We start from the raw sequence: 27,818 nt of genomic DNA on the forward strand, positions 1-27,818 counted from the left end.
AGGATGAGAGCTAAGCAATAGCTAAAGCCAAAATCTTGTTCCAGCACACCTGGACCACCACTTTTTCTCCTGAGTGTTCTCCCAATGTAGCTGCTGTGCACCTTGAGAAAGCCAAGGAACAAAATGAAAGTTAGTTTAAAATATATACATGGTTTAAATGATATATTTCATTTAAACCATACTACACGCACGAATTTCAGTGTTTAAATAATTTCTCAATTTGACCTCCCTGTTCTCTGAAGTGCCAACCTGCAATAGAAGCTGATGAACTATTGAGAAATGCCACATACCAGAAGATTTCCAACGAATTAGACTAAGTGTGTGTGCCTGTGTATATAAGCTCTCTATAGATTTATAATCTACTTAAAATGATAGAACTATTGACATAAGGGAAGAGATTAGTTGTTGAACTATGTGACCTAAATTCACCATCTTGGGCTGTGAGTATGGGAGTCATAAGCAGAGAGTTTTATCTCCGCAGGTGTATAAATTCTATAAAAAATTCAGGACCCTATTCCTCGAAAACAAAAGTAAACCAAACAAATGATCTTCATCTTTACTTCTATGGAAATTCTAAGGAGTACAAAACAGATTTGTTAGTTCTTGAAAGCTATGGTGTATTCAATAATCTTTGCCTATACCATAATTCAAATATACATTAAGGTTTCATTGGTCTCTTAAAAGTCATTGTCAAGATTTCTTATCCCTGTTAGGTGATAGAGAATGACATGACTAGGGAAAGCCATAACGTAGTCCCTACCATGACATTAAAATATTCAAAGAGTTTTTTTCAGAAATTTATTTTACCTTGTTGGAATTACTGATTGCTTCTTGTATTGATACTGATTGTAGATTTAGGTGAAATGAATTCCTTGACTGAAGTAGTTTCTTGGTTTTTCATAATATTTTTATTGACTCACTTCAGAGGACTAAAGGTTTCTTTATGATGAAATATAAACCACCCTGAAGGCTGTAATCATTGGCATCTATCAGTGAGTGCTAAATATCTCTTCACTTTCAGTCAGCATATTGGTGTCATCTGTGTGTCATAGTCATTTGACTTCTAATGGAAAAACTGTCTGTTTTAATTAACCAAGTATTTCTGCTCTCTTCCCATGAAGATTTATACTCACAAAACCTTATGCAGCATGGCTGTGGGTCAGAATAGACTTAATGACATTGAGTTAGGGGCACTATGAAAGACACTTCTAAGAAATATAAAGCAAAATCATGAAAAGGGTATATTTGTAGAAAACAACTGAGATAATGACCTTATATACAAAATATGAACTAAGTTCTTAAAACTCAATAAATAAAAGTGACAGGAAACTAATTGTTTTTAGGTACTATTTTTAATGTTGAAGCTATTTGGTTGCTGTGATAATTACCTATCATTTATAATCTTTGTAATGTCCTTGATTCCCCTAATCTCTAACATTTTGGTGCACACTTGTTTTTCTCTGTTAAGGCATAAGGGATAGGTATAGATGATAGATTGACAGATTGACAGAGAGATTGCTTGTGTTAGGCCTGGTTGTCTAGAGAATTCAAACCAGTCACTCAAATATGTGTAAGAAATAGCTTCATATGAAGAAGTAATTACATATTGACAAAAACATCCCGCCCAGTCCAACTCAAGTCCATGAGCCTGATACTATTCCATAGTTCCTATTTAGACTCATGCAGCCACATGCAATGATGCCGAATGCAGGAATATCACATGATGGTAGGTGCAAACTCTTGAGGATCCAATGTCTCTACAGCATAATGATGAAGACACAGAGTTGGGGGTGGCGTGGGGTTCCAATGTTCCTCCTTATGAGAAAACCATGCCCACAAGAAGGTACCATCAGTCTGTGACCTCAGTGACAGGCTAGATTTCACCACATTATATATTTTCAATCTGACATGAAATTATGTAACTACCATACTGATAGTGATAGAGAGATGATAGATGGTGATGATAGATAGACATAGATGACAGATATCGATTAGATGATAGATGATGATAGAGATAGATATGACATATATTTATAGGGATAAGTATTTTAACAGTTTTATTAGTACTTCATCCACATGTCATACAATTCAATAATTCAATCATGTCAAGAAGAGTTGTGAACTTATCACCACTTTCAATTTTAGAACATTTTCTTCTTCCTTGTACTCATTATTATTCATGAAATTAATTTTTGTAAGTCTAGCAAAAATATACACAAGAAAACACTCTCCAATTACACAATTTCTACATGTAAAATTCAGTGCCATTAATTAAAACATTTCATGTTGTACAAAGATTACTGATATCCTTTTCCAAATTAATCCACACCATTAACATAAACTCAATGATCCCTAAACAACAGTGCTTTCTCCTTCAACCATGATAATCATTGGTCAAGTTTGGTTTCTTTCTGCTTTTTTGTTTTAGTTGCAATATTCTTCATACAGTATTCAAATATCACACGCTTCTATGTCGAGTTAAATTGCTTTTAAAATGAGTTTCATAGACATCATCACAATCATTTCAAGTGCTTCTTCGCCCCCTCCTGCACTTATTGTATGCTCCCCCAATTCCCTCACTGTCCCTGCCTCCCCTTCACACATCCCCAGTAAACCATTGCATTACTTATTGTCTCTATGCATCTACTCCTGTGCTTCACAATATGGGAAACCCAACAGAAATCAAAACAAACCGGCAAGAAGAAAATAATACGAATATAAAGATACAAATAAAAATAAAAATTAAGAAAGAAAATGCCACCAACAATATCTTAAAAGCAAAAAAAAAATCTTAAAAGCCAGAGAAGAAATTACTGTAGTGGAAAAAGTGAGAAATATTTGAACCTAGAGCAAATTCATGTTGAGTAAAGAGAGGTCACCTGAACAAGTATCATATTATACTATGGTTTGATTTACCATAATCAAGATTACAATGATCTCTGGCTGATAGTAAAGCTGCTCAAGACCCTTTCCTGTGTTTAAAGGGGATATGCCAGAGGATTACTCTCAGTAGATGGTTTGAAAATGGATTTGGGGTCCCCACTGTCCTACATACTTTTCTATAATTTTTTTGTTTTGTTTTTCATAATTTAAGCTTTGCTGTTTTTCTCTTCATCATATTTGGATTTTGTTATGATCTGTGCATCACACATGTGTTTCTTCCATGTGGACTTAGTTGACACCTCACTTAGATTGATGATCGTTTGAATAAAGATAGAACACCTGCTCTGACTTCCCTGCAAGATGCCACTGATCTTCCAGGCAAGACGCAGATAGAGGACCTCTGTCTGACCTGCTCTGATCTTCTGGGCAAGATGCTGATAGAAGATCAACAATGATCTTCCTTTCAAAATGCTGATAGACGACCTGCTCTGATCTTCCTTGTGAGATGCTGATAGACAATGTCTACCACCCTGGACCAGTGATATTGACTCTTGTGCAGACTGTTCATTTGCTTGATTCTTAGCCCTCCCCCTCACTGCTGGCCTCGACCCAGACACAGGGCCACTGGCGGCTGCTAAGTTGGGTAGACCAGCAGTGAGTGGGAACTTTGTCATTTTCCTCACCGCCAGTGGGAGGTTGATGAGCAATCTCACGCTGGCAACCTGTGGGAGATGTTCCGATGTGCTTATGCTCTTTGGCTCCCCTGGGATCTGAGCCCAGGTCTGCCATCAGCTAGCCCACAGATGGGTCTAACAATTCTCCCTCCTCCTCTTCAGCAAACTTTTGGGTAGTAATGGGTTGTGTTCCATTTTCTTTTTTAAAAATCATTTTATTGGGGGCTTATACAACTCTTATCACAATCCATAATTCATCAATTCTGTCAAGTACATTTGTACATTTCTTTTTTCTAATTTTATTGTTTCAAAATGTTTCAAGAAACAAATCAACCTTTATCTGTATTTCATGATTTTACTTCAAAACACTGCCCTAATCTCCCATCTGTTCTGTTCAAGATGCATGCATATTAAGGGACGCTCTGTGTGTGTTTGTGTATCCAACATACACACCTGTTTGTGCAGTGTCGTGTTTACCAAACACTCGGGAGGTGAGCCAGCCAGTAGTCTGGGTCGGGCAAACAATGAGGTGCGACCTCCTGGTGAATGTGTGCACCTTCCTCCTGACCCTGCTCTTGGGAGCACCGCACGCAGGTGGGCCAGCTCTGGCTCCTCTCTGGCAAACAGCGTCCCCTCCTCCTCCTTTGAATAGTTCTGGATAATGATTTCATTTCTCAAGTGTATCATTTAAAAATTTTAAGTTTAAAATCGGGCAGTTTATATTTAATTATTTTATTTAAAAACCCGGTGTGTCTGGCATGCATAGAGGGTGATGGTGTGTGTGTGTGTGTGTGTGTGTGTGTGTGTGTGTGTGTGCGCGCGCCTGCGTGTGCATGCACGCCAGAAAAAGAGATGAGTCAAGCCCCGGCATGGCATAACCCAAGAAAGGACACACTCACTAAGGTGGTGTAAAAAACACAGCCAAATCCTATGTTAGGATCAACATGCTGATAATACCGACTTGGAAACAGCAACTGAGTGAGAAGACAGGCTAAGCTACTGAGCAGTGTACCCTTGCTGGGGAAAGTTCCCACCTCCACTCCAGAACCAACAAATGAGAGAATTGTCCTTGCAAGACGCTGGTAGAGGATCAATCTGCTCTGCCCTTCCTTGTGAGAAACCGCTCACCTTCCCTGAAAGACGCTGATAGATGACCGGCTCTGATCTTCCCAAAGACGATGTTCAACAGTTGCGGCAGAGGAACTATTTGACAGCAGCAAAATTCTTCTAGTGCAATGGAAATATGGCATTTTGACATATAAAAGCATTTAAAACTCCTCAACGTAGCAGTTAGCCTTCAGTAAGCAAAAATTTTTAAAAGGTCAGGAATCTCAAGAGAGAAATTAGATTATAAAAGTGTTTATTAAAAATATATGAAACAGAGGAAGGAGCTGGGAGTCAAGGGGCATTTATGGAGGTCTAGACAAAGACATGTACATGCAAATATATATATATATATATATATATATATATGGATGGGGAAATAGATCTATGTGTTTATATTTACAGGTTTAGTATTAAGGTGGCAGAAGGACCTTGGGCCTCTACTCCAGCACTCCCTCAATGCATGAATACTTTCTTTTATTAAATTTGCACTCTATGATGCTCACTCTCCCGACACAACTGCTGAAGCCAAAGTGGGTGAACAAGTAAATGTGGCGAAGAAAGCTGATGGTGCCCGGCTATCGAAAGAGATAGTGTCTGGGGTCTTAAAGGCTTGAAGGTGAACAAGCGGCCACCTAGCTCAGAAGCAATAAAGCCCACATGGAGAAAGCACACCAGCCGGTGCGATCACGAGGTGCCAAAGGGACCAGGTATAAGGCATCATGCAACAAAAAAAAGAATATATATATGTTTGTGTGTGTATATGTATGTGTGTGTGTGTGTGTGTGTGTGTGTGTGTGTGTGTGTAGTGAATGAAGGGGGACGTGCAGAGTGGAGACCCGAGGCCCAAGTGTCGACGACTGGAGATCCCCTCAGAGAGGGGTTTAAGAGAGGAGATAGGTCAGTGAGGGTGTGATGTAGTACCCCCAGATCCTGGATGCTTCCTCCCCCAATTACCATGATCCGAATTCTACCTTGCAGGACAGGATACGGCAGAGGTTGTACACTGGTGCATATGGGAGCTGGAGGCACAGGGAACCCAGGGTGGACGATACCTCCAGGACCAGGGATGTGAGGGGTGAGGCTGGGAGAGTGGAGGGTGAGTGGGTTGGAAAGGGGGAACTGATTACAAGGATCCACATGTGACCTCCTCCCTGGGAGATGGACGGCAGAGAAGGGGGGATAGGGAGACTCTGGATAGGGCAAGATATGACAAAATAACAATCTGGGGATTTTCAAGGGCTCGTGAGGGAGGGGGGAGCGAGAGGGAGGGGGAAAAAAAGAGGACCTGATGCAAAGGGCTTAAGTGGAGAGCAAATGCTTTGAGAGTGATTAGGGCAAAGAATGTACGGATGTGCTTTGTACAATTGATCTATGTATATGTGTGGATTGTGATAAGAGTTGTATGAGCCCCTAATAAAATGTTTTTTTAAAGTGTATGAAACAATCTCTGAAGGTGACTCTAAGGTGAATAAAGACTGTAAATCTAATGGCAAAATAAAGTGCACACAGCACCTAGTTTTCACTCTATATATTCCATTTCCTTGGCTATGTGGCTCAAGAATTTGAAATTGTTATACATGTACAGTGCAATTGAAAATACATGAAGGGAAATGCGTAATGAAAAATGAAACGAAAATATTCCCAATATGATAAAAAAGTTGGACAATTTTGAACAGTGACAAAACACAATATAGATTTGGATTATGATGTAAAGTTGAAAAACAATATCACTGAGTCTTCACCACATTAATAAATGGTTGAATGAATAAAATAAACAGGGACAGAAAGAAACATCTCCTACAAAAGAATTTCAAGTGACACATACTTGCACTCACGCACACACACACACACACACACACACACACACACACACACACACATCAATGCACCCACTTTGAAAGACTAAAGAGTGTCATCTTTCAAGAGCTCATTTTACTTGTACCCACAATTAGATTAAATCACATATTGAATTTGAGGAATAAACTGTGGAAGATCGCTTTAAAGTGCTAATTATAAAGATTTCACCTTGAGGAATGAGGTGCACGTGACAGAAGCCACAGTAGTTTAATTGGCATACACCCGAAAATGTTTGACCATAGATTAGAAAAAGCAAACAACACTTGATACCTTTGGATGATGGCATTGGGGATGGATACTTAATATGTAGTAGATCCCTGTGTGGGAACTAGTGTTGCCAGAATTCTCTGTAGAAGTGAGCGTGGCAGGACTTCATCTAATACACTTTGGACATAAGATCAAGAGGGGCCAGTTCTTGGGGAATGGCATTATGACTGGTGAAGTAGATGGTCGTGAAAAATGTAAGGCCCTCAGTAGCTGCCGCAACAGGCTCAAACACAGATGGTGACGGTGACCCAGGGCCAGGCAGTGCTTTGTTCGAATGCACAGAGCCCACTCGATGGCACCTAACTACAACAATGCAAACAAACAAACAAACTTAATTCATCTTGCTGTTTGCGTCAGGGAGAACTCAAAAGAGCATACACTTAAAAATATAGATCTTGATATATGAACATGTTTACATTGAGCACATGAACTGTGAACCAGTGCTGAACTAGAAAAGAGCAAACACTAGGGGAAAAGGCAATGCCAAGTCATAGTTGGCTCCAGCCGGGACATTTCTGTGTGAGAGGACAGAGGGTCAGAGGTGAACGTCATTCTGCTCTGACATGTTACTCATCCTAAACCAGACCCTACTGAGTTCACCCTGAAACCCTAAGAGGGTTTCACATGTAGTAAGCCACTGAGATCTCTATAATGAGTCAGTATTTCAGAAGCAGGTTAACAGAACTGTTCTCTAACATTCAGCTCGTGTTCCAGTGTTGAACTGCTTTCACCACACAGCGCCTCCAGCTGCATAAAATGAGTTTGGGAAAGTTTCCCAGGATTCCTGGGGTTCATCAAACACTAGTGTTTGGAATTTCAGGTGGAGTCATTTCTCTAACATGTAAAACAGGCGACCTTCTCTGCATGGGACAATAGCTTCTCCTGTGACAATTGTTTGCTTCATGAATATCAATTGTAGACCAGGACTCATAAAAATGGGAGAAACCCCTTGGGTGAAACAGTGAGATGGAGAAGCGTCCCCAGAGCACAACAGGAACCAGTCCTGAAACTGCTCATCTGCACCTGTTCTTGGGTTGTAGCCTGTGATCTGTGGGTCCTGCGCACCCCGTGCGGCCCAGATCTCTCCCTGCAGGGAGTTTGTTTCTGGGATCACACTGACCTCCTCTCGCTGTCTTTCTCACGGAGTAATAGACAACCTTGTCTTCCACTTTATAATGTCCATTTGCAGACAAACTGTGTTCTTGCCATTGTCTCTGCAGATGGTGAAATGACACTTCATGGAGTCTGAATGGTTTGTGGTCCTGCGATGAAGTACTGACACAGAGAGATGGGGAAAGTCTACACACCAAGGTATTTTGTATCCTCCTCCCTTGAGGAGCTAATTTCACAGGAAGTCATTTTCTTTGTTTCTCATCTCTAGGTGCATACTCTGTAAATAAAGAGGGGGTTGAAGCACAGCTGCCATCCCTTCAGGCTTCCTGACACTCTCAGGATGTGAGTTTTCACAGCGTGTGTCTCACACAGTCACAGGGGGCAGTGTCCTTGGACTTCAGGCTGCTAATCTGTAGATAAGCTGTGCTACTGGGGCATCCAAGGAGAAGACATAGCCCTGTGTGAAGCTCTGGACATATGTTGACTTCCCAGTGTGGGTGTTGATCCAGCCCATCCACTGAAGGCTTTTTCCTGGTGCTTGTCACACCCAATTCATATCGTAGCTGGAGAAGGTGTGTCCAGAAGTCCTGCAGGACACTTTCACCTACGCTCCTGGCTTCTGCACCTGGGCCCCAGACTTTACTAACTCCATCTAGGCGTGCACACCTGCGAGGAAGTAAACTATAAGGCGAGGGCTCTGGAGCTGCCACAGTCTTCCCTCTGGCCTCATCCATGTCGTAGCTTACCCAGCACGGCTGCCAATAGGAAAATACAGCTCCACAATCACTCCTGATGCATGCACTTCAGTGTCAGTGATTCAAGAGCAACCTATATGGCAATGTCCTTGTTTATTGTGGTATCAGAGGTGATGGCTTCAGCGTTCAACTCCATAGGGCACTTGTATGTACACATAATTCACATCCATGAATGCATTTTTGATCTACATCAGGTATAAATAAGAGGAAACCTGAAGAATTTGACAGAGCCATACACCAGCATAGCTCATCTGCTCATCTGAAATGTGGTCTGGAATCCTGATGGCTAGTGGGGGTGAATCTCATGATCTCATGATGTGGTTTGACAGCTGGTCATGACTGGTACAGATGTATCCATTTATACTCGACCCCTATAATTTCACTGACTTCATAGATGAGATCTGACAAAATCAGCTTCTCATGGACTAATACTGACCAATCAAGGGGTCATTCCTCTGTGTCTGTGATGAAGTAGAGTGATGTTTCACTGACTCACTGGGGTGGGTGTGGGGGAAGTCTTACTCATTTTACTATATCATCTTCACTATTACTACTTATGGAATGAGTGTGTTTTCATAAATAGTCAGCTATATCTTCCATGAACTTATTTTTTCTTACTCAGTTAAATAACGTATACCAAAATATTATTTCATTAGGCATAATTTGCTTACTTCCTCTTTTCACATAAAAACCAGCACACAAAACGTAACATAAGAAAAATTGCAAAACAACCAATTGAATAATACAAAAGTGTGTAAATTATTAAGAAAACATTCACAACCAAGCAATACAATATTTGAAATATAAGGAAATATTAATTTATCACCGTAAGTCTGACAGTATTCCCTAAATAAATTTAATTAATTTGCAAGATATGTTAAAGATACATTGGCAAGATTAACATAAGTTGTAAAATTTAATTTTAAAAATAGCATCAATGTTGTGAAAAAGATTGGCAAGATGCCATAAGATTAGGACATATCTCTACAAACTCAGAAATTTTCTAGAGTGCAGTACCTATTTTCTGGGAAAAAAATCCTTCCTTGCCTGAATGGTCCTAAAACAATTCAAGTGCGTAGGGCTCATGGAAACTCAGCAATCGTTGGAGGCTCTTCATTTCAAGGCCAGGGCATTGGTTTCTCAGGTTTCAACTCAAAGAACCTAGGGACAAAGCATAAGGGTCGATCAAATGTAGATCAGTTTCCCGGTGCTGGACGATGGAACACCCCATACTATCTATCCACTCATACCTCTATAATGTGTAATCACGTGGAGATAATCACAACTCTCTGCCCACATACAAGCTCTAGGCCCTCTCTGGACCCCTGCCCCTCCATTTCCACTCTGGACACCTGCTCTTTCTCTCTTCGTCTGACTCCTCCTCCTCTGAGTCAGGCATCTATTCCGTATTCTGCAATGTGAGCCATGGATGCACTGATGCTGAGAGTCCTTCCATGCACCCATCAGAGAACTGAAGTGAATTGGCATATCGAAAGTCACCCGAAATCTGGAGGATGTCTATTTAGAGGGGCATGGCTTCATTCTGCTTACCTGAATCAGAAGCTACTGAACCCATGTATTTGAAAAAACAAAAACCAAATAAAACAAAAATGTAAATTAAAAATTTATAAATTTCTAGAGATTGAGTACTGTTTGCTGTGACAGTGTGAAACTATTGGGGCCAGTCATTAGTGAAGCACCACATTTTGTGGGCTTTGACTATAAAACCCCTCCAGATTTTTACGTGAACTTTCAAAATAAGCCCTGGGTTTCAGACACTGGAGAGGGAGACTTTTATCAACTCAAAAGATTTCTCACCAGCGGAAGGTCAATTCCATTGACTTTTCATATCTGGAGGTAAAATATTTTCCCTATCAACCACACACCCCATATCTTACCCATGAGACCTAAGTGTGAGGGTATAGTGAACAAGTATTAAAAGATCCAAGATAAAGAAAGGAGATACTGCAATGAAGTAAAGGAACACGGACAGGCCAAACTATAAACTACACCACAGGCATGAAGGTCAGAGTCTTACTGCCCAGGTGCTATAAAAGATTCAGCCTCAATCAGAAGAACACACAGAAAACTCCCTGTTCTCCCACTTCATCACCATGTAGATTCCCAGCATCACAATCCTGCATTACAATTTAGAGTGGGAAGAATCTGCTCTTCTGTGGAGAAAACAAAACAAAACAAATTACATATAGCAAACATAGCTATAGTCTAACCCTTGCCAGGTTAGCACGAATCCCCACAAAACTTAGTTTCCCACAAAACTTAGTTCTGAAAAATGTTTCTACCTCAAAGAAACACTCATTATTAAGATAAATTTTCATTTATCTGAATACGCCCATCACATTTGTAGACTGATTTTCTGTGTTGCCATACCTCAAATTTAACTCATTAGTCTTATTGAAGGTTTTTAAATTTTATTTTACATTGAAAACTGACCTGAGTATTTTTTTCAATGTCTTGTCCAATCAGTATTCTTTACCAAATCGCTGTAGTTTGTCCAATAGAAGTGTGCAGGACACATGGTTCTAGAAATGGAGTGCTGTGTGAAAAAGAGCCCTTATTCATAGACGTGGAGACCGTGGGACAAAATTATTTGCAGAGCACATTGAAATCTGCAAACGAAGTGAAAAGACTACAATGGATGGATGGATGGATTTTGATAAGAGTAGTACGAACCCCCAGTAAATTGATTTTAAAAAAGAAGAAAAGAAATGTCTAGGAAATGATTGTGACATATGTACAAATGTTCTTGATACCATTGATGTATGGGTACAAGAACTGTAAGAGTCCTCAATAAAATTTATTCTTTTTTAAAAAAATAGTGAGGAGACTTAGAGATGATCACATTCTAATAGAGAATAAGTCAAGTGTAGCAATGAATAAAGAAAACATAAATAGCAATTAAGTAATTTCAAAATATAATGAAATTAGTATGTGAATCCAGAGGCCTCAGGATAATCTGCCAAGTTTAAAAGACAAAATGAAAATTATTTATGATACCTAAGATGTATCATAAAGAGCAAACTTGTCATTATCCAAAACAGTTGACTAGGACTAGAATTCAGATTAGGAGCACCAGGAAGAAACATGTGGTTAATATCTTATAGAGAGAGTCCAGACTGCATCACATTTGAGAATGACATGTTGTTTTGTATATGTACCGTCCATTTTGACTAAAGATCACTCTTTATAGAGACTGGAACTGCCCCCATAGGGATCTCTAAACTGTAATCTTTTTGGACACCAATTGTCAGTTTAACTGTGCAAGGGACCTGCTCACCTTTCAAACAGCATCCACGATCTTGAACTTTGTGTCGCCAGGGATTGCTACATCATCACTTACAACTGTGTAGAGAAACACAGTTTACAAAAACGTTTAATTGGCATGTATAAGGTTTAACTGTAAGCAAGGGTTTTTCCATCTCAATCCTATCACCCACCTAATCTGGGTTGAGAGCAGTAACCTCTATTAACAGGAAATTAATCTCTATTAAGCAGTAAATAAAGGGAGAACATGCTTTCTGTGATGTCCATAAAGATGACTTCATTATTTTCATTTCTTTTTTTTAGTATTACACCTCTCTTTCATTTATATTCATGCTTATGCAAAATGAACCACATAGTATATTTGAACATATGAAAACTGTCTTGTCTATCACACTATTAATTATAAAAGTTTATAAGAGAACATGTGTTCACATTCTATTGAAAAAACAGAGTTGTTGGTCCTAGTTAGAATACGAAAATGAAAGTACCATTGCCATGTTCACACTGTAAATCCAACATTCATTATAGAATGTATAATAAATAGAAAGTGTAGACAAGGGTCTTAAATGACTTCAGGGTATGTAATAAAATTCCCAGAAAAGGATAGAGGCATGGGTCTTAAACAGAATTGGAAGTTGTCTCATATGTGAATGTCAGTAGGTTGAGAAATACCCAACTCAATGTAATCAATAGAAGAAATATATCCCTAACATCTATACATATGGTAAGAGGGAAAACAAATTAAAAAACTAGGTTGTCTACATAAACATCTATCAAGAGTGTGCCAGGCCTAAGAATGGCCTGCTATTTTGTCAAACTACAGTGCACACAAAGGACCACGGAACCCATCACCTGCATTATGCAGAGATATCAAACCAAAAGAGGAAGCCCCACTTAAAATGAGGAGCACAAGAAATAGTCTGTCATCTCTAGAGGAGAATTTTCCAATTAGAACACCAATGGTAATGCTGAACCTGCCTTGGAATGCACAACAGTTCATATAATTTCTGCTCAACATACCCCCCTTCTCCTTCCCTCAGGATCATAGTCTTCCAAAAGTTGAGGGAAAAATAGAAAACTTTTTACTTTTTAATTACATTTCTCAGTGAACTATTTGAAACTCAATTATCCTACTCTCATAGATTAAAAGTTCTCTCTTCCCTGGCCTCCTCAGAATGGTATGATTTACCTTTAAAATAGAGAGCCAAGAGGTCATTTCCTGGCAATATTCAGAAAAAAGAATAAGATTTTCTATTCTGTCATTTTTCATCTGCAAATTAATACACATTTTCCTCCTGTCATCATTTATATTCAAGGAATATATAGAGATAATAGTGTATAAGTTTATTAGCTCAAAAAAAGTAGATTAGCTTAATTCTGGATAATTACATGTTACTACTGAAAACGTTCTCTGAAGATCAATTTAATAATAATAATAAGCCACCATTTCTGGTAGGTATAGGGGACCTATGGGTGGGTCTCATTGATTAATAGCTAATATCATTCCAACATTTCCCAAAAATGCCAAGTACAAGAATTTAAAAATAATTACTAAACAATCCTGTATAATAAGTAGTCTACTTACATCAGACTATAAGCTAATGTTCACTTTCGATGAGGCAAGATAAATGATTTCTAACAAAAGCTGCCTCTGCAATCATTATATTAGAAATAATTATTATGAAAAATATATAGATAGGTCCTAGTAAATGGCAAAATATTTCCAAGACAAAGTTTAATAACAAAAATAAGGGAGGGATTGGCGCATTTAATATAAATACTGAACACATTGTGATAGAATTCTAATAATGCTGGCTTCAGGGAATAACACACTTTATTGAATGAGACTTTTTGGAAAATCAGGGATCAATTCTTCAGTTATTTAAACTGTTCTACTTGAAGACCAAAAACGCGTGGTTCAATATACAAAATAGTTATCAACACAGCTCATTTTAAAGAGCAAAACACGCATCAAATGAGATTTCTGCAGTTGTATTCTCACTGCAGGATCGTGTAGAATATGCACCTTTTTCTAACTTTGGGTTAAAATATCTACAAGACTGTGGTCTTCGAGGCCTTATTCCATCTGCCAGTTCTTGCCGATCCTCAGGAGACAGTAGATGCTCTCTCATTCCACTCATCACCATCTTAAGGCAATCAGGGTTGTCTTGAATGAAGGGTTCAACTGGGACGGTTTTACACCAGAAATTCTTGGAGATGAGAGGAAATCTGACGTTAGCGAGGACATCAATCATAAAAAGCTGGCGATTCGGCGCATCATGTCTCAGTCCCCTGACGGCAGCATCATAAACCTGCTCCTCTGTGCTCACGGTCAGGGGTCCTGATTGAGCAGACATGTTACTCGCTGAGCATCAAGTTAGAGAAACTCCTCAGTTTTGTAAACGTCAGTGAAATGCTGGTGAATAAAGGCGTGTACAGTGGCTTTCAACTCAGGACAGTCTAGACACGCTGCTAGAACGCTTAGACCAAGACAGTTTAAAGCATCCACTTGCTCTTTCAAAAAATCAACACACATGTTCTTCACAGGCTGAATCTGGTACTGGTTTGCTGCATCCAACAGAGACTGCACATTGTTGCTATTCATGGTTGCTATTCACAGTGTAAGCATATTCCACCAGGTGTTCAATAATGTAGGTCAGTGTCTTTGAGTTCTACGTCAAAGGACTTTGATTCCAGCGTGTCAGTTGTGAACATGACATTAAATACTGGCCTGGCTGCAGCCAGGACCACACGATGAGTAGGGATCTCTCTTTCCTGATCCATGAGAGTCACATCACACAAAGTTCTCCGTCTTCACATGTCATTCATGACCGCCATGGAGCCCGCCAACAATTTCGCTTCTACCCAAGCGGCAGGTTTCTTCTCGGTTTTTCTTCGGCTACTCCACGCCACCCTAGAGGCTGACATCCTGCCTGAGCTCGGCTCGCGTCCAGGGCTCCCCGGGCCGGGCCTGGAGTGGGCTGTGGTCTGCGGACTGAGTCTTTGCAGCTGCAGTCTCAGCCGCAGGTGTGGGCCCTTTAGCAGGGACCGCCTCTTCCTGGCTCCTCCCTAAGCCCCGCCCCAGGCGCGCCAGGCCCCGCCCACCCCACCAGGCACCTGTGTTGGTGCAGCAGCAGAAATGGGCGGGACAAAAACTGCCTTGAGAGGAAGTGAAGGCAGAGACCCTACTCCTCCCTGACCCTGCCAGCTCCTCCCACCCCGGGTCACGCCCAGAAAGGGCCGGAAGTGGCGGTGTCTTATTCCGAACTCCAGTTCATGGCAAGGCTCCTACTGTCCATGCTCTGCTCGCGGTGCCAGAGAAGCGCTCACAGCCTGAGCACCTTGTTGCCGGCGCTCCCAGGTGGGAGGCTCTGGGATCGGGGACGTGCGAGTGGGCAGAGGCTATTTTAGGGTGCCCCTGCTGCACACAGCAGTCCTGCTGACTAGGGTGCAAGCGCCCTTTCTCTCCCCAGGAGTCCTGCCAGCGCTTCTCTTGGTGAGAGATGGGCGGCTGTCCCCGAGGCCGGTCCTATTTCCCCACTTTCGGATTGGTTGGGGTTCATGGTGGGATTCCCTGTTGGAGAAAGGGGATCTGGCCTTGGGTTTTGGGCTTCAGGGTTCCCTGATTCTCTCTTTGCGGGTCTCCTAACCCCCTCCCTTGTTTCCTTCCACACAGCGGCGCCTCCTCCCGGAGACTCCTTGAGCCTCCTCAGCTCAAAGGTGAGCCCCAGGGTCCTGTTCTGCTGACCTCCCTCTGGACCCGACCAGACTCTGTTCTAGGTGCAAGATATCTTGCTGGTCCATAAGAGAAACGTCCTCCCTGGCTTTAAAATATTGATGGTGGGCTTTTTTCTTTATGTTTATATTTTTATCTATATATTACTATGTTTTATTTTTCCTTCCCACTAAAATTTGTTTCTGTTCGTTATCGTTTCTGTTGGGTTTCTCAGTTTGTGAAGCACAGGAGTGGATGCCTACAGATAAGAAATGATGGGAGGGTTTGTAGGGGATGTCTCGTTGGGGTGGGGGGTGGGTGGTGTCTGAGTTGGGGAAAGGAAGGGACTTTGGGGAGCAACGAATGAAGGAAGGAGGGAACTGAGCACTAGAACTAATGGTGATGACAGAAGTCATTTTAAAGGCGATTTAGTCATGGGAAAAAAGACAATGTTGTGAAATTATTGTTGTACTAATTGTACAGTTCTTCTTGTGATGTTTGAATGGTTGAATTGTGGGATATGTGCATTAAGTGTCGCAAAGGGTATTCAAAAAGAAAAGAAGGTCTCCATCATGAAAACTATCGAACTAAATAAACTATGCATGAGTCAAAAACCAAAGCAAAACAATCAAACAAAAAATTAGGTAGTACCAATGTGTTTGACTTCTTTCTCTGGGATGAAAATGGAAGTGGCCCTGAAACAGGCCCTTGGGTTTTGAACGTTGTGAGGCTGAAGGTCAATTTACTTGGAGCTGGTGTAGTGGGCATTGGCCCTGGTGCTCTCAGCCATGGCGCGCTTGGCCAGCTGTCCAGGTAGTAGCAGGTACACAGCTGTCTGGATGTCCCAGGCGGTGATGGTCGAGCAGTTCGGAATATGTAGTTGAGGTGCCTGGTGGGTGATGTGCACGAAGGTGTCATTGGTCAGTGAGTTCACGATGCCCATGGCCCTGGACGAGACGCTGGAATCCGCATGGAGCTACTTGAGCACCTTGTGCACATACACAAAGTAGGTCACTTCACTCCTTCGCTGGCATTTCTTACTGTGCTTCCTTTGAGCCATAGCTGCAGCCTCCTTGGGGCCCCTCCTCGGGCATGCAGGGACTTAGTGGGGTCAGGTGGGTTGTTTGACTGGGACAGTACACCTGGAAAAGGTAACGCAGGCGTCCTAAGGCGAGCTCAGGGAGGACAGAAACTCTTGTGGAGCAGAAGGGCAAAGGTTTGCTTAATCTTAATTTTCAGTACGAATACAGACCGTGAAAGCGGGGCCTAACGATCCTTCTGACCTTTGGTTTTTAAGCAGGAGGTGTAAGAAAAGTTATCACAGGGACAACTGGCGTGTGGTGGCCAAGCATTCACAGTGACGTCACGTTTTGTTCCTTTGATGTCAGCTCTTTCTATTGCTGTGAAGCAGAATTCACCAAGCATTGGATGATTCACCCTCTAATGGGGAACGTGAGCTGAGTTTAGACCTTCTTGAGACAGATTAGTTTTACCCTAATAGGGATGTGTTGTTACCATGGTAACCCTGCTCAGAAAAAGAGGAACTGCAGGTTTCCATTGGGTGTGTGTGCTTAGTTGAGGAGCCAATGGGACGAAGCTGCCTTCTCTGGGATTAAGACAGACTCTTAAACTGCAGGGAGGATAGGACACGGCCAGGGAGCCTCCATTGGGCTTGGATAACCTCCAACTCTGCTGGCCTGGGCTGTGGCTGTCTGTGGATGCCAGTCCCCACTATGCGCTGGGACCAAAACGGTAGCAGCCCCCTCACCTGCCTGTCACACACCTCGTGTTAGTGGTGATCCTGGTGCTAGAACATTGGTAGACAATCTGCTTTTGGTCAGGGTTTCCTATGGAGCAGGGCAGCTCCCTCCCTGTGATCTATTGCTGCCTTAACAGGGCCTTCCAGTTGACCTCCCAAGTGGCGACAAGAAAAATAAGTCCCCACTCGGTCCCAGTGGAAGGGGACAAGGCTCCTAATGGAGGTGCCCAAGGTGCACGTACACATCGGAGCATCTCCAGCTGGTTGCCGGAATGGGACTCCTGGTTGAGCTCCCATATAGTGGCGAGAAAAATGACTAATCCCCACCTGATGCCAGTCCATCCACCTTTTGCAGCAGGAGCAGCCTGCGGTCTCAGGTGAGGGCAACAGGAACATTGATAACAGGTTATTTCTGGTCTCCTAGAAAGTATTAGTAAGTGTTCTTTCAAAACTATTGTTATGTGTGAACCCAATAACTTGAACTTAAAAAAAAACAAGGAAAAAATGTTTATTCATCCTATGCGAATAATGTAGTCTCTAGATGCCAGAATCTTTAATTTTCATCTATCTTACAGTTAGTCTGGAAGGGTCTCATGAAATTTTATTTTGATTTAATTGCCCGTCGACCTTTAAAGCAGCCTGAAACCCACTCAACTCTCATTAGTTCCTTGTTCTGCTGGATCCTTTGATCCTCCAGCTGACCCCTCAATGTAGAGGCCTATATGATTTACACTTCCCTTGAAAGACAAAATGTCACTTACGACCGATGACTGTGTGCTGTCCTTACCCTAGAGCCCACATTCATGAAAATACTCTGCCATATGGCGGCCCGTGTGGAGCTTAGAGAATTGCTTCAGCTCGCCTCCAAAAGAATGGTATAATGAGGGGTAGGAAGTCCTCACTGATTTTGTTGTCAGCTTGTTTGTTCCTTTTTTTTAACTAAAGAAACTTCTTCCCTTTTTAATAAGAGAAATAATAACTTTGTAAAAATAACTAGCACACTAGCATGTCTTTATGCAGGCCTTGGGTGTTTATTTGTGGTTTCTGGGGCTGTTGTCATATTAGCTGTCATTGAGTCAGTTCCATCTCACAGGCACTGAGTGAACAACAGAACAAAGCACTGCACTCTCCTGTGCCAACCTCACAATTTAGGATGAACCCATTGTTGCAGTCACTTTGTTAATCCATTCAATAGAGGGATTCCTATTTTTCACTGCCCCTCTACTTTACCCAACTTAACATCCTACTCCAGGGACTGTTCTCTTGATAACTTGTCCAAAGTATCTAATATGAACTTTCACCATCTTTACCGCTAAGTAGCCCTCTGAAATTACTTATCTGATATTCTGCCAAGACAGACTTGTTTGTTACTACGGCTATTCATGGTACTTGGGGTATCCTTGGCCAGGACTACAACTCAACTACATTGATTATTCTTCTGCCTGCCTAATTCAGTGCCCATCTTTTGCATGCAGAGGAAGCCATTGACAATAGCATGTTTTAGTCAGGTGAACCCAATTCTCAAGGTAATATCTTTTTAAAAATCATTTTATTGGGGGCTCGTACAATTATTATCACAACCCATACATACATCCATTGTGTCAAGCACATATGTGCATTTGTTGCCACCATCATCCTCAAAACACTTGCCTTCTACTTGAGCCGTTAATATTGGCTGCTCATTTTCCCCCTCCCTCCCCATTCCCCCTTACCTCATGAATCTTTCATAATTCATAAATTATTATTTTGTCATATGTTATACTGTCTGTTGTCTCCCCCCACGCCCGCCCTCTTCTCTGCTGTCCATCCCCCAGAGAGGAGACTATACGTAGATTCTTGTAATCACTTCCCCCTTTCTACCTCACATTCCCTCCACACTCCAGGCATCGCCACTCTCACTACTGGTCCTGAAGGAGTCATCTGTTCTGGATTCCCTGTGTTTCCAGTTGGTATCTATACCAATGTACATCCTTTGGTCTAGCCAGATTTGTAAGGTAGAATTGGGATCATGATAGTGGAAGGGAGGAAGCATTTAAGAACTAGAGGAAAGTTATATGTTTCATCGTTGCTACCCTGTACCCTGACTGGCTCATCTCTTCCCCATAACCCTTCAGTAAGGTGTGTCCAATTGGCTACTGATGGGCATTGAGAGTCCCCTCTGCACTCACTTACATTTACAATGATATGATTTTTTGTTCCTTGATGCTTGATACCTGATCCCTTTGACAGCTTGTGGTCACACAGGCTGATGTGTTTCTTCCATGTGGGCTTGTGTTGCTTCTGAACTAGACGGCCACTTGTTTATCTTTGAGCCTTTAAGACCCCAGATGCTATGTATTTTGATAGCCAGGCACTATTAGCTTTCTTCCTCAATGTAATATATTTCCAGCACTGTAAAGAGGTGTTATTCCCCTGTTTCATCCAATGTAATGTAGCTGTAGATCTCTTGACTGTTACTATCACCATTTGGGGTGTTTTGGGGGGATTTTCTTTCACAAACTAACTTTTTTCTGGAAGGACTTAAAATTACTCAAGCTTAGATTAAGAATGTTGATCAAGGTAGGATTCAGACCATGACAGTGTGTGTGTGTGGGGGGGGGGAGCTTTTTGGAACTAGAGGAAAGTTGTAGTTTTCATCGTTTCTATATCATACCTGACTGGTTTGTCTCCTCTCCAAGACCCTTCTGCAAGGGGATATCCAGTGGCCTACAAATGGGCTTGCAAGTCTGGCTAGACCAGATGATGTACACTGGTACACATGGGAACTGGAAACATAGGGAATCCAGCTCGATGATCCCCTAGGGACCTGTGGGGTGAGTGGTGATACCGGGAGGACTTTGGGAGGGTGGGTTGGAAGGAGGAACTGATTTCAAGGATCTACATGTGGCCTCCTCCCTGGGGAACAGACCACCGAAAAGTGGATGAAGGGAGACGTGGGACAAAGCAAGATATGACAAAATAATAATTTATAAATTATCAAGGTCTCGTTCGTGAGGGAGGGGCCAGTGGAGAGGGAGGGGAAAAATGAAGACCTGATGGCAGGGGCTTGGGTGGAAAGCAAATATTTTGAGAATAATGAGGGCAACGAATGTACAAATGTGCTTTACACAATTGATGTATGAATGGATTGTGATAAGAGTTGTATGAGCCCCTAATAAAATGATTTTTTAAAAAGAAAGAATGCTGATCAAGTAGGTCCAACCTTGTTCTTTAACCAGCCTGCCTCAGAGCTCTGAGACTGAAACCTGGACTTAAGAACTAGGGGAATGGTGAGCCTTATATTCCAGATATTTATGACGACTGGGCATGACAGAGTCAAAGATAAATTGTGTATTTTTCTAGTAGCCTGACTTGCATGTTAGTTTTATAGGGGCACAAACATACACCCCTGTCAAATAACTGCCACTTCACAACTCCCTGACCAAGAAAATCTCAGGGGGTTGAAAAGGGCAATGCCAATGACATCAATCTAGGATATCCGACTAGCCACATCAGGCTAATGTCTCCCTACTTTATCACAGCTTAGCCTCTTCCCGTCACATTCATTTTGTGTTCCTACCCCTCCAGGCTCCTGGTCGAGCAAGTTTCACAAGTGGTGCCAAGATACTAGCTTTTTATCTCTCCCTAGAAATCCAAAACTATGGGTGAGATGTGGGTGTTATAGTGAGATAATCAGGGAAAAGGATAAAAACATGTAAAGGGGAAGAAACTATTGGTAGAAAGGTACACAGATAGTATCAGCACTGAAATAATTGATCACACCTCATAATTCTGTAAATTTTTAAAGTACATTGTAAATGTTTTATAGCAATAAAACTAGCATAAGAATATTGTAGCATTGAGTTTATTGACTTTGGCTTGAAAACAGATTCTTCCTGAAAATTCACCTATTTTGATAACAAATTAAAGTGTGTGGGTTCCTCTATAAAATCAACCTTTCAAAACCTAGGCCAACGCTCAACTTAAGCATTGAACTCCCAAGGCTATACAGTAATCCAGGGTCATAATTGCCTTTCGGGAAGACCTGGAATCCATTCATCCTCTGAGACTAGGAGATACCTGCTTCTATTACATGAATGTCAATGAAGGGGACCTGACGAAGAGAAGAATGGACTCTATTAGCATAGCGTGTGCTCTGTCATTAAAACAAATACCTCAGGTTGAATCCTAATCTTCAGCTCAGGGGCACAGGGTGGGCACTCCTTAGGGCAAGAAGTGCAGGCCAATAACCTGATATACCTAAGTGATCACTCCTCTTCTCTTTCAGGTTGCAGATTTGCCACACATACCAAAATACAGGCCAGTCTAGGGAGCCAGAAGCCTGGGACTGCTGTCTTGCACACTTAAGCATCACAAGGATTTGAACTTCTGAATGGTTGTGAACCAAATCTGTTCACCTGACTGCAAATGTCCTAGTGTCTCTGCTTTTTATTTAGAGAGTGCATTGATTTTTATTCAAGGAGCTTGACTACAAAATGGTGAGTACTACAGAAACCTAGGGTATTTGCATTATACAAAGTAAGGTCAGGTAGTGATCGCTGGAAACCTGAGGTTAGATTATAAGGTAAAAGTGTGATGGGCGGGGCACAATGGATGGAGCTTTCTGAAGCTGTCTATTGCTAACAAATGCATATGTGGTTCCAAGCACTGGATAACTGTGATGGTCTTCCTTATGTGCCTTGAGGCTTGTTACATAAGGTATCAGCATCATTGTTTGGGCCTTGGTTTTTTGAAATGTGCAATAAACTTCCTGAGTAGAGTCCAGATATAAAGGTCTCCCAGAGGACATGAATTCTTAGCTCGTCCAGAGTCACCATTGCTTCTTCACTACAGTTTTCTTTATTCCATCAGGCAGTGACATATTTTCTTTAGATTTTTAAAGATGGCAGATTTGGCTCTTACACTGTTGGACGTATCTTCTCATGGCTTCATCAAAAGAATGAGTCTGTTTGAAATGTGTCCAGTTGGTCAATTAGTGAGAATTCCTATTCCTTATATTTGTTTATGTTGGTAAAAAGCCCTGCAGAAACATTCTTCACTGGTAATGTCCCTTTCTACAACAGATGAAATCCTTCCTAGGCTTGCAGTATCTTTACCTTGCCTTACATAATTAACACAATTATTGCGCTATTATTAAAAACACAGCCACTGAAGGTGGTTTATTTTGCTTGAACTTAAAAAAAAAAAAACCAAAAACAATTGTGTCTCTTTCTTCAGAGGATCCCATTCATAACATATCCCATGTATTGAGGTTGATACCTCATCATCTTTGCTTTTTTTTTTAATATGGAATGCTTCACGAATTTGTGTCTCATCCTTGTGCAGGGGTCATGCTAATCTTCTCTGTATCGTTCCAATTATAGCACATGTGTTGCCGAAGCAAACACCATCTTTGCTTTTTAATAGCATTTGTCCTGTACTTCTTCCAAGAGACCAAAAACAAAAGATACAAACTCACTGCCATAGAAATGATTCCATCACAGAGTAACTTTAAAGTTGTGGGTAGAGCTGCCCCAGAGGTTTCTTGCACTGTAACTATGTATGGGCATAGAAACTTTGTCTTTCTCCAGTGAAATAACTGATACTTTCAAAGTACTGACCCAGCAGTTAGCTCACTGTACTACCATTGCTCCATTATCCATGATAGGTTTGTGATAAGAATTGTGTGAGCCCCCTAGAAAATGATTTTAAAAAAAAACATCTCTTAATTTCCAATGAGAATTCTGGATGTCCTGCTTCTGCAACAGGTCTTTTTGAAGATATTATTACTTATTTTAAAAGGGACACCACTAACTTCCTTTTCTATCTCTTCATTCAGGAATATATCACTTAACATACTCATTGTTTTTTATCCATCTTTAGATATAGCTTGATGGCACTTTTGAAGATATCACAGAAGCCCACATTTTATTTAGTCTGTTAATCCAGAGACCACAAATCTGGGATGATTTCCAAGCTCAGCCCCTTCAAGTGCCTTGTGAATAACTGCCGGCCTGCCTTTAGGAGAACACAAGTAGGTGATGATACTGGCAGTATAATCATTGAGCTTGTATTCCGTTAGTTTAACTAGTAAAATTCAGAACCATGAAAGGGAGGTCATCATGTGCTTCAATATTCTCAATCCCTCTTCAATTCTTATTTGTCTCATTCATATGCAATCCTTGTATGAATATCCTGTGTGAGAACTTTGTATGAATTTGTGTAACCATAAGTTGTCCAGGATATAAGTAGCAATAGATATTGGTTTCAGCATATTTGTTAGTCTGGGTAGACTAGATAAACAAATTCATAGACACTCATGTGTATAAGAAAAAAGCTTTATATACAAGAACAATTGGGTATTAAGAAAACATCCGATCCCAGTCCAGATCAAGTCCATAAGCCCAATATTAGCCCAGATGTGCAATACTAGTCCATAAATTCCTTGTCACACTCACACAGTCAAGTAATGATGGATGCAGGAAGATCACAGGCCAATGGGTGAAAAGTCTTGTAAATCCAGTGGCAGTAGAAGCACCTCGGTGCTGGCAGTGGTCTCCACATGGCTCCTATAACTCCCAGGGCTCTGGCTCCATCAACCTTTCTCCATGTGGCTTGTCAAAAGCGATGTCTAGCGATGGGGAGAGGGCGGGGGTCCCACCCGGCGGGGGTCCCACCCCCAATGAGCTATTTGTCTCCTTAGTGTCTCCAAAGAGGTTATCAAGCTGCTGCCTGATTGACAGACTAACCTCCACCCCTTTCACTCTTAAGTATGTGCTTTCTGTTTCTTTTTTTTTTTTGGGGGGGGGGGGTTAGGTAAGTTCATTCATTTCCAACTAATAACAACTCTATAGGCAAAAGAACAAACCAGCGTGAAGTATTGAGTCATCTTCATTATGGTTCATAACTCTGAGCCCATTATTGAAGCTATTGTGTCATTCCATCTCCTCATGGGCCTTACTCTGTTTGACTGTCCTCTACTTTGCCAAGTATGATACCCTTTTCCAAGTACTGGGGTCTCTTGATATCATGTTCAAAAATGTGAGATGAAGTACCATCATCTTGTTTCTAAGGAATATTCTGGATGTACTACTCAAAGAAAGATTTGTTTGTTCCTTTGGCCAAACCAAAACCACTAGCATTAAGTCAGTGCTGACTCATAGCGACCGCCCTGTGAGTTTCCAAGACTGTAACGGTTTACAGGAATAGAAAGTCTACTCTTTCTCCTGAGCAGCTTCTGCTGCTGGTGGTTCATCAGTTAACCTTTACTCTGCGATCACATGGTTGGTTCCTTTGACAGTCCATGGTAATTCCAATATTCCTCAATAGCACCACAATTCACATGCAATGATTTTTTACTCTTCTTTATTCAATGCTCAACTTTCACAAGAATATGAAGCAATTGAAAATACCATCACATGAATTAAACTTGATATGAAGACACATGGCAGTAAATTTAAGTAAAGACATGGTTACCCAATTTAGCAATCTTTTTGGTGATTTGGATGTTGCCTGACCACACTAGAACATTCCATTGTTTAAATATAGACTAATGTAGGTGTCATGAATCAGAAGAGATATGGCTCTGGTTTGTGGTGAATATTTTCATTAGCTATCTTTTTACATAGTCATTTATCCTCCTTTCTGTCTGGCTGTTTGTTTCTCTCTCTCTCTCTCTCTCTCTCTCTCTTGATATCTATCTCTACCTATCATTGGGAAAAAATGTCCTTGATCTGTGGATGCATATAGCTCCCAGAACAGGATACACTCTTGTGTGGATTAAGAGAACTCTGCAGCAGATAAAGTGAAGACTTCAGAAAAAAATCTGGGTTACCCTAAAGGCACTGCTAGCAGCATTCTTTGAGTGGGAGGAGCAGACCCAGGGGCCTCCCTTTATCCTGTTCAAGTTGATTTACAAATGCACCTCCAATATGCAAATACCTCTGGCAGCCACATGAAGCTACAGCACCCGTATATGTAAATTTAAAATCCTCATCACTCTGGAGAGCCTTTTGGGGTGTCATAAATCTTATCCACATGAACATGAAGCATGTGTGGGTTTTCCTTTCTGGTGGCAACTCTGGGAGGTGAGTGCTTCAGGGATTCCTACATGAAGTCTGGGGATGCAACATCTGAGCACATGACTCTGTTTCTTTTCATCGCCAGGTGTCCTGGCTCAGGTGCAGCTACAAGAGTCAGGCCCAGGAGTGGTGAAGCCCTCACAGACGTTGTGTGTCACCTGTGCTGTCTCTGGATTCTCTTTAACTAGCTATTATGTGCACTGGATTGCCAGGCTCCAGGAAAGGGCCTGGAGTGAGTTGAGGTAATAACATGATGGGAAAATATACTACAATCCATCTCTCCAATCATGAGTCAGCATCACCAAGGGCATTTCCAAGAGCCAACTTATTTATAACTGAGCTCTGTGAATCCTGAGTATACAGCCATGTAACACTGATGGGAAGTCCGTGTGAGCCCAGACATAAACCTCCCTGCAACAGGCCATGGTTCCAGGACATGCACGAGAGAGGAGTCAGGGATGCTTTCCGCTCAGAAGCTGTGGGTTCCCCCGCGTTTTCAGCACACCTCTAGGGATTATCATGTATACACTCTGGGGAATCTTCATGCATCTGAATGTGTATTCTTTTCATTGGAATGGGCTTTGTCCATCTTTGACCATATATACAACAGAGTTCACAGTTATATGTCTTGATGAGATATGTTTGAAATTGACTGTACTAACTAGAATTATTTGTTGTCAAAGCCAGAGACATTTGAAAACACCAAACACCACCTCAGTCTATGCCAACTCATAGTGATGTCATTGTGAGTTTCTGAGACTATAACTGTTTACAGGAGTAAAAAGCCCTCTCTTCCAGGGAACATCTGGTTGTTTTAAACTGTATACGTGCAGATCTCAGCCCAAAGCATAACTACTTTACACAAGATGGATCGTTAAAGAAACCTTAATGCAGGAAAAATTTCTCTTGAGTCTCAAAGTTTCTTTAAGCAATCAGATATATTCATACATGCTCCCACATGTATATTTATGTAATAATTTTAACTTACAGTGACCTAGATAATATTGCATGTGTTGCTATTATTAGGTACACTTGAGTTGGCTTCAACTCAGAGATCCCATGTACAACAGGATGAAATGCTGCCCGGACGTGTACTATGCACACAATCATTCCTCTGTCTGGACTGATCACTGCAGCCATTGTGATATTCATCTCATTGATAGTCTCTCTCATTTGCATTGACATTTTACTTTACCAAGCACAAGACCATTCTCTGGGGACTAGCTCCTCATGAGTACATGACCAAATAAGTGCAATGAAGTCTTACTCGAATGCTCCCAAGAAATATTCAAGATGTTGGACAGCAGAAAAGTGAGTGAAGCAAGACGTTGGACAGTGTAAGATATGACAAAATAATAATTTATAAATTGTCAAGGGTTCATGATAGAGGGGGAGGTGGGGATGGAGCAGGGAAATGAGCTGATAATAAGGGCTCAAGTAGAAAGCAAATTTTTGAGGATGATGGCAACAAATATACAAATGTGTTTCAGACAATGTATGTGTGTATGGATTGTGATAAGAGTTGTACGAGCCTCCAATAAAAATATTTTAAAAAAAGAAATATTCAAGATGTGTTTATGTGAAAACAGACCTGCTTGTCCTTCAGACCACCCATGATATATTTAATGGTATTCCCTAACACCATAACCCAAATATATCAATTCTTCTTTGATATTTCTTACAGGGTTTGGGCCATAATTGGAGTCACTCTTAGTTTTCATAACTGCGGCAGCTGTTTCTGGCACTACAGATAGTGTCTGAGGTGCTTCTAAAATCATACAATTCATAAGGCAGCACCACGCAATAAACACTCAGGAGCAGAAAATAGCAATAGTGCTGACGTTGAAGAAATCTATGTAATGCCTAAACATGGGGCAACAAGAAGATAAACATTCATCTGCAGAAATAAAGGTCGATGCATGTAAGTTATACTCAGGTGAACCTGGACCACAAAATCATGTGGCATGATGATTAAATGCTCAACTTTTAGCCAAAAGGGTGGCAGGTCAAAACCAATCAGTGATTCAGTTTGTTAAAGACATGATTACTTTCTCCCATGAGTATTATGGAAAAGAAAACCTTTTTCACACAGTTCTTCACTTTCATGGAGGATCTAACAATCATCCTACACCCAAGCAACCTTGGACACTTAAAGTTCTATAAATGTTGACAAGACATTTTCAACCAACAATTAGCCAAGACACTGAGCTTCAACATATAGGCAATGATCAAGACAGTGTATTCTGTTACAAGTTTCCCGTTGTTAGGTGTGTTTCCCACATAAAACATCTACCCTTTCCCCCGGCATTGTTATCCAACCTGAGAAGAATCTTGTGTGTTTTG

The 27,818-nt window shown here is 41.3% G+C and overlaps 1 protein-coding gene and 1 non-coding gene across 2 annotated transcripts in view; one reads left to right on the plus strand and one right to left on the minus strand.

Moving 5' to 3' along the window:
- LOC142427514 (large ribosomal subunit protein uL14-like) overlaps positions 1-27,818 on the plus strand; it is a 159,071-nt gene that overhangs the window by 51,503 nt on the left and 79,750 nt on the right. The window lies entirely within an intron of this gene.
- Positions 22,696-22,802, minus strand: LOC142428335 (U6 spliceosomal RNA). The gene has a single exon (XR_012780257.1). It is a non-coding gene; the product is annotated as a U6 spliceosomal RNA (small nuclear RNA).

The sequence above is a fragment of the Tenrec ecaudatus genome, chromosome 15, assembly GCF_050624435.1.
Source record: "Tenrec ecaudatus isolate mTenEca1 chromosome 15, mTenEca1.hap1, whole genome shotgun sequence".
NCBI lineage: Eukaryota > Metazoa > Chordata > Mammalia > Afrosoricida > Tenrecidae > Tenrec > Tenrec ecaudatus.